The sequence below is a fragment of the Uloborus diversus genome, chromosome 5 (assembly GCF_026930045.1).
Source record: "Uloborus diversus isolate 005 chromosome 5, Udiv.v.3.1, whole genome shotgun sequence".
Lineage (NCBI taxonomy): Eukaryota > Metazoa > Arthropoda > Arachnida > Araneae > Uloboridae > Uloborus > Uloborus diversus.
The window spans coordinates 62,653,050-62,661,508 of NC_072735.1; the positions used below are offsets into that span (position 1 = coordinate 62,653,050).

Below are 8,459 nucleotides of genomic sequence, written 5' to 3' on the forward strand. Positions count from 1 at the left end.
GATATGATGTAAAAAAATAATATTTCTTAACCATGAGAGTTTTTAAAACTTAAGATAGAAATGAGAAACAAACTAACCAATCCAAAAGAAATTTCCAAAAAAAAGATTTAAGCATTAAAAATTAAAAAAAATTCCTTCGCACCAATTTTACTCTTAAAAATATACATCTTTGAAACCTCACCATTTTCTAAATCAACCTGTATAGTTTTTGATCATTACTTTATGAGAGAAATGATGGTAACATTTAGTTAAGAAATGGTTCAAAACACTGTGAAGCAGTAGCGTGCATAGACTTCGGTGCGCCTCCCGGTGTCTAAAATAGTAGTACACACCAAACCTGTTTTTTATGCGGTCTTTTTTTATGCGACTTTTTTGTGCGATGTTGTTTTGTGCGGTATATTAAAATTTCAATCAAGATTGGGATTCAATTGGCGAAATTACTTTTAAAACGAGTGCGAGGGTGGTATCTTCAAGTGACGACATGGGCACCCCGATGGGAAGTCACTGTGAACCCCCAAAAATGTAAAAATGTCCTTATTCGGGAAATTTTGTCCAAGCACACGGCAAAAATTATCATCACTTGGTTTATCTTGATTTCGTTTAAACATTTCAATTTTATAAGTTTTTGGGTTATTTTCTATGTGAGACTTTTTTTATGCGGTAATATCCACCACATATTTTTTTTTTTTTTAACTGTGTAGCGAAAACAGCCTTTTAAAGTTACTCGTAAAGTTTCGAACATTTTTTTTTTGTATACGATTTTTTATGCGGTCCCTATCCTCCGCATACAAACAGGTTTGGGTGTATATGCTTTTCAAGACGTCTTATATGTACCCCATTTCACAATGCGGAATTTCAACTTTCACGAAAGTGATTGGTACACATCCTTCACTTAAGTCAAGACCCCAAAATTTCACGAAAAAGCAGAGCATTTATTTACGAGTTACAATAGACCCTCATTAATCCCGACTATTCTGAGTTAATGAAAGTACGGATTAAACAAAATAATGAACAAAATGACCTATAATTTGAGATAAGGTACATAAACAAACTACAGTACACAGTAAACATTGAATGTTGTTTTGAATTCGAGAGAATGAAAACTGCATAAAAGAAAATTAAGTATAGCCTATTGTACATACATCACATAACACAGGTCTAGAAAAATACATAATTGCGCCAAGTCGTTTTTTATTTATACAGTACGTAAATCTAAATGACTGTCCAATTTCAGTGGAGTCCGGTTTATATAGGGTCCAGCTCACTGAGGGTTTACTGCATATGATTATTAAGAGTCAAAACTCATTGTTCAATTATATTTGTTGCGTACAGGGTAACGGCACCAGTAACAGACAAGGGTCCAGTAACAAACAATCATGAGTTTGGATTTAAATAATAAGAATATTAGGCGGGTAAAATTGATGTTGTTGTGGCTCATGAGTACGATGCAACTATCTAGTGTTATCAGAATGAGTTATATGAGCCAGTTGGCATTCACAAGACAGTGGTGGAAGGTTATGAACAAATACCACGAGATCAGCCGGTGTTTCATGTTCATTTGAATTTAATAAGGCTTTAGTTCCAGAGCCTGATTACCGCAGGGGCATACGTGGCACAGGCCCCTCCCCTTAGATTTCAAAGGGGCCCAAAATCCCCTTAATTTATCATGCTAGTTAAAAATAAATAATGGTTTCACTCAGAATCCAGAGTACAATGATATCATTGATATTTTTGTAAATGATAAGATAAGGAAAGAATCTCTTATTTGTTGATAAAAATTCCCCTTAAAATTGTGATATTTTTGCAAATCCCAAAACCATTCCAAATTTAGTCCGTATTTACTATTAAAAGTTATATCACAGATAAGTTTGATATTTACGGTTTACTGCAATGGGCAAAGTTTAACCACATCTTATGTAATTATCGTATACTATATCACTTCTACATTTTACATGTATATACTATATTGTGATATGAGGTATTACCAAATTTAGCATGGTTGTATTAATACGCAAGTATCAAAATATTCTATAGCTTCATTTTATAGAATAAGCAGGAATGAAGGGATGAGGGTGGACACAAAATGAATTTCATGCCCAGTATCTTCAAAAATCTTAGGGGGGGGGGGGGGTCTGAAATAGAAATTTGCCCCGTGTCAAATATCAGAATGATCGGGCTCTGTTTAGTTCTAAAAATAAAGAGCTTTTGCGCATTTTGAACAGAAAAAGCGAATTTCTTCCATAACTCATCCTTTCCCCATCCTATCTGTTACTGGGTTTGATTAGGGTTTTCGGTGTCGTTACTTGGGGATCTTTTTTTTTTTTTTTTTTGAAATTGAGCAAATAAAAATAGAATTAATTCATTCAGAGGATTCAGAAGTAACCATACGTTAGAGGAGATATAGATGCATGAGAGAAAAATAGTTTTAAATTCTAAATACATTAAAAGGCTCAGAAAATTAAATTAACCTAAGAGCGATGTCTTAAGCATGTCTGTTACTGGTGCCGTTATCCTATTTTGTTTCGGGGAAATTCTCTCAATTTTTAGGTTTTATTTTCTTAAAGTACACGCGCGCGTTTAAACAAAATTCAAGTAATGTTCATTAGATGATAGAGCGAAACTGTCGGCACGATTAAATGTCTTGCGTGTAATGGATGATGGGGGGGGGGGGGGGGGTTCAATTTTAAGCAATCTCTTGATATTGTTTTGAAAAACTGCATTTTCAATTTGTGAACCATGTTCTTCTTTGTCTGAAGTGATTTTCTTTGATTTTGAATTTTTTAATAACTCAGTTTGAAAGTTAAGAATAAAATTTCATATCGGTATCATTTAGTGTAAATGCTAGTGGCGTTATTTTCTTAGTCTAATGGGTAGTTGTAAGACTCCTTTCTTTAATCTAATGAAGATTTTAAACTAAATTTCTGTTTACTTATTTAGAAGAGAATGGCAGAACATATATCACTTGATTTCATGGTTTACCGCTTTGGAATAATGCAATACTCGAGGTGGCTATCACTAAGTCTAAAATTTCAACATACATTTAAGTCCCCAATCAAAAGTTTTCATTGGCTTAGGAAAAAGATAATCTTCAGATCTGAATGAATACAAATTAAACTATCAGTCTGAGGCTATCCACAGCAAGTAAGCTAAGGTGTATTATGTTTCAAAATGAAGCTAAAATTATTTAGTATTTAATCCAAGTATAAAAAAGTAGGTTACTACAAGTGGGAAAATGTGCGTCAGGTTGTATCTCCCCCTTTCTGTTTTTATGAATTTTGAGTTTCAGGGGGAACCACCTAGGGGGCGGGGGTCATGGCGCAGACTGCGCCATTGAGATTTTTAGGGAAGGGGTACCTTTTACTTTTTTTTTTGGAGGGGGACTCTTGCTCTTGTGGGGCGGGGGTGCTTCGTGATATTTAGGGGGTGCGAACTTGTTTTTTGGAGAGGGCACCCCCTTAGTTAATTATGCAATTTGAGCATAATTATTGTTCGAATTATCTCTGAAAGCACCAAGTAGTTGAAATTTATATGGGAATTGAAAAGCTTTAAAAAAAAGCAATAGTAAATAAAAATTTTTGCACAAAAATTTTTTTAAAAGAAAGAAATCCACAAATTCTGAATGTTTTTCACTGACACCATTTCGAATAAATGTGACAAACAATGTTGTTTTTAATCTAAGTGATTTTTGAAATGCAAATGTATTATTTTTATTCTTCATTAATATTATTGATTTCGTAATTGTAATTACTAACAATTAACACTGCAATTGTTTTTACTAATAATTAATATTACTCACAATTATAATAACTAATAATTAAATTTACAAAGAATTGTTGTTTTTAGTAATGTTCTGTAGTGTTCATTATTAATGAAAATTTGTTTCATAAAATTGGGGCAAAAATTTCATAAATGTAAACAAAGCATCAAAGAAACAATTACTATGAAAAATGAAAAAAATAAACAAATAATATAAGTAAATAAAAGGCTGGGACATTACATAGGAAAATTGATGTTATTGTGCTAGGCTTGATTAATGTTGGAGTACATTTCAAACTACTTGCGCATAAATTCAAATAAAAATATACATCAAAAATTTTTTCAGTTGCTACACAACTACTGCCTGAATTAAACAACCTAGCTCTGGTTTATTAAAAACTAGTGGTACCTCCACGGCTTTGCCCGGAGTAGAAAATTAAAAGGTCATTTGGTTTGCCTGTATATTTACAAATAATGAATGATGAATTTCTCACCAATTTGCTTGCCCATGTTATGTTTCCACATTATGATAATTTGGTAATTTACTCGTCCACGTTGTGATAATTTGCTCAGTAAATTTTTTTAAAAATTGGAATAGAAAAGGAACAAAATCGAATTTTCAAAAAATCGCACCCCCAAGCTATAAACTAATTCTGGGCCAAATTTCATGAAAATCGGCCGAACGGTCTAGGCGCTATGCGCGTCACAGAGATCCAGACATCCAGACAGAGAGAAATCCAGATATCCAGACAGAGAGACTTTCAGCTTTATTATTAGTAAAGATTTTTAAAAAAGTTTGAAGGATTCTTTTAATGACGATATTTTGGAAACATATGAAAACCGAGAAACATTATTACGTACTCTCAAAAGCAGCGACAGTTTGCAAAAATTGCAAATTGCCTCAGCTACTGAAATCTTTCCGCGAAAAAGTTAGGGAAAGACTCCTACTGGTCGATTGAGTAATGAGTAAGTGTAAAGTAAAAAAAAAAAAAAATCAGCCTAATCCAGTTATTATTAGTCAATCCTGGGTGAAAATGTAACTTTAAGATTTGACTTGAGAATATCCTTAAACAGACGAAAAGCAAAGATATTTAACAATACAACAATTCTAGTTATCGACAGGGAGTTGAGATAATACTCTAAATACTGAATTGAGTTGATGAAAGCCTTCGAACATAGAACTAGAAAGCTTATAAGTCGTTTTATATTCTACTTAGAAATTTGGAACAGGTGCCATCTTCAGCAGAAAAATCAGAGCTTTCGATGGACATATAATGTTAATCTGTGCAAGTTTTTTTTCACCCTCATATTAGGGAATTTATGTGAAAATTATGTTTTATCGACCTTCTATGGGGGGTTTTGCCGCCATAACGTAATAAAAACTACCCTATGTGTTATTCTGATGCATAATCTATATTAATTTAAAGTATCGTTAAAATCCATTCAGTAGTTTTTGCGTGAAAGAGTAACAAATATCCATACAAACAAACTTTCGCATATATAATAGTATTAAATAATAAACAAAGTAGATCAACAAGTTACTTTGCATGTAATAGTAAAAATGGAAGCAATAAAAACGTTATTTTTGGATCAATTCTTAACATATAAAGACAAAAGTTCCGATTTCCTGCAAGCTATGAAAAGCAAGACTCTTAATTAAGAACATAAAAGGAACGAAGGATAAACATAAAAGAAGCGTCACTCGAGCATTGCGCTTGTTATTTTTGGATTGTATCATCTTAAAAGGCCTTGATTAAACACAGAAAAGGATGTTATGCGAAAAAAATATCACTTTCGTTGGCCATAAAACTGTATTAGTAATATTATTTCTTGACATGTATGTAAGAAATATCTAAAGACACGGTTATGCATCGAAATAACTGTTTTTTACGCATAGAAAAGAATGAATGAGAAGTATATGCGGTAATGTTATGGATTGATCTACGCATACAACGCTGATCTCGCTATATCTAACAGATGTTTCGGTTATTATTTGTTTCGCAATACAAAGTAAATAAAACTACATTTTTTCTTTTGGTTTTCTTCGAAAATTCAAATCGTTTTGCGAGCTTCAAATTTTAGCCTCTTAGGTACACCGACCAGCAACCGAACGCTTATACGCAATGTAGTTGAAAAAAATTCATAGTATTGTTCAAAATTGTAGCATTTAGCACATGCCAGTTAAAATTTTATTGTTATTTTTTCCTTTTTAATGGTGCTACATTAGGTCATTTAACCTTTTTCAGATCTAGTGCGATCCCCAGATATGGCATCCAGTCTTTCATGAGCCTCCATCAAGGCGCAGATGTCAATGGTACAGATAATTTCAATGCCCAGTTTCCAACAGATGGAGGCACCTGTGCTCTCTTCAATGCGAAACTGCACTGGGATTTAATTTTGCAAAGGGCATACAAAACTAAACGAATACCAAAGGGATCTTTTACATGCCGCATAAACATATATATGGGCGCTGAGCTGCCCATTTGCTGTATATCGAAAATCCACTGACTGCTCACTGCGGTTGAGAACCTGGGAAATTTAAAATTTATATATGTAATTATTGGGAGAACTTTTACGGTTCTACGTCTTTTTTTTTTTTGAAGGGGGGGGGCGGAAATGCCGAAAAAAGGCACTAAATTTAGTGAATGAACACTATGAATGAATGTATAGAAGGCAGGTTATCACTGCCAATTTGTGTGCGAAAGATTTAATGATGATGATGATGATGATGATTACAATTCAAAAAACAACACAAAAAAAAAATCAATTTTGGAAAATTATTTATCCAGTCTTTCTAAATACAAAAATAAATTAATTAACTTAAAAAAAAACAATATTTTTAAATAAATATTAACAGGTAAGAATAATATTTTTCTGTTAGCCATTGGACAAAATATTCCCAGTAAAACTGTTCAAAGGAAGACATTTATAAGAAAGCACCACACATTTTTTTACAACTAATTAACCTAATAATGATTACAACAAAAAAAAAAACATCTTTCTAAATACAAAATGATCAAATTAATTAAAAAAAAAAAAGAGCAAACTTAAAAAAAAAAAAATAATTATCCTAACTTAAATTTTTTAAACAGGTTGAAATAATATTTTTCTGTTATCCCTTGTACAAAATATTTGCAAGTAAACTATTCAATGACAGACATTCGCAAGAAAGCACTACACAGTTTTTTTTTTTTTTTTGGCGACTAATTAATCCAAAAATGACGTTGATGACTACAATAGAGAATCCAAATTAAAAAAGAACTGTGTAAAATCATTGACACACTCTTGATAAATACAAAATAAACCAATATATATATTTGAGTTGAAGGAAAATCATTTACACAATCTTTCTAAACATAAACAAATCAGTTTCTAACATTGTTTTTCTACTGGCCTTGCTTCAGATATTCATAATAAAACACCATACAAATTCTTTGAAACTAATTAATCTAAAACTGATGATGGTGATTATAATAAAAAATTACGAGTAAGAAACCAATTTTGTGAAATCATGAACGCAATCTTTTTAAACTCAAACTAAACAAATAAGTTAAAAAAAAGAGTAAATTTAATACAATCATTTAAACACTCGTTCTAAATTTAAAAAAACAGGCCCAACGTTTTTTTTCCTGTCAGCCCCTGTACAAAGTATTCCACTGACTGTTGACCAGTAAAACTGTACAATGACAGATATTCAGAAGAGAGCACCACACAAGTTTTATGAAACTAATATAATCTACTAATTATGATGATTATAACAAAATATTAAGTAAAATTGTGTAAACGCAATTTTTTTAATACAAAATAAGCAAATAAAATTTTAAAAAAAGAGTAAACTCAGTGAAAATCATTTACACAATCATTCTAAATTCAAAAAAAAAAAAAAAAAAAAAAAAAAAAAAAACAAATTGGGCCAAAATTTTCTAAAATTATTCAATAAAATAAAAATGATTAAATATCCTTTGTGCTTCATTGAAATGAAAAAATACAAATAAAGCGCAAAATGTTAAAAAATAAAAAAATAAAAAATGCAGAAAATCATTTTTTTTTTTTACAATTTGTGCTTTGTTTACGTTTTTAAAATTATTATTTCAATCCTAAAACTATTCGCACACATTCCTAAATAAGCACCATACAAATGTTTGCAACTAATTAATCCATTAACGCTGATGATCACAATAAAAAAATAATAACAAAAACACATTAACACTTACGGACCGGGGATTTTCTTGCAGTTCGCAATGGGTTTCACTCACTCCGTTCGGCAGCAGTTCGAATCGAAACACACACCAGTATATTCCTTACGATTTTGTCACATCCCAACTGCGCTCGCCATTCTCCCTTCGGTTCCGTTATGCGTGACGTCACGAGAGGCACCTGTGGCTTCCGCCAATAGTGAGCTACCTTTCTAGGACAGGTAAACCGAATGGGGGAGATGGGATGAAAAAAGAAACGTGTTTTTTTTTCTTTTATTTTGATGCTTATTTATTTCTGTATTCTTTTTTTCAATTTACTTTTTAAACTTCCTCCACCCCCTTTGGCTTTGTGGGTCATCTACAACGCCCTTCCTCTGAGTGGACGCTGGCGATTTTAGAGCATTTTCTTTACTGGTTTCAACACGATTAACACGATAGTTTTATATATCGTCTTTCGGAAGAATTTTTTTTTTTCGAACATGAATTATGTTCTTTTGTCATATGTAA

At 31.9% G+C, this 8,459-nt stretch overlaps 1 protein-coding gene across 2 annotated transcripts in view; it reads right to left on the reverse strand.

Annotated features, from left to right (window-relative positions):
- Nucleotides 1-8,064, reverse strand: part of LOC129222429 (uncharacterized) — a 140,895-nt gene extending 132,831 nt beyond the window's left edge. Inside the window, exon 1 of one of the 2 annotated variants that reach the window (XM_054856944.1) lies at nt 7,975-8,064. The gene's annotated coding sequence lies outside the window, so the exon portion shown is untranslated. Of the gene's footprint in view, nt 1-7,970 lie in introns of both variants that reach the window. The other variant, XM_054856942.1, reaches the window with a different exon arrangement.
- Nucleotides 8,065-8,459: the final 395 nt, after the last annotated feature.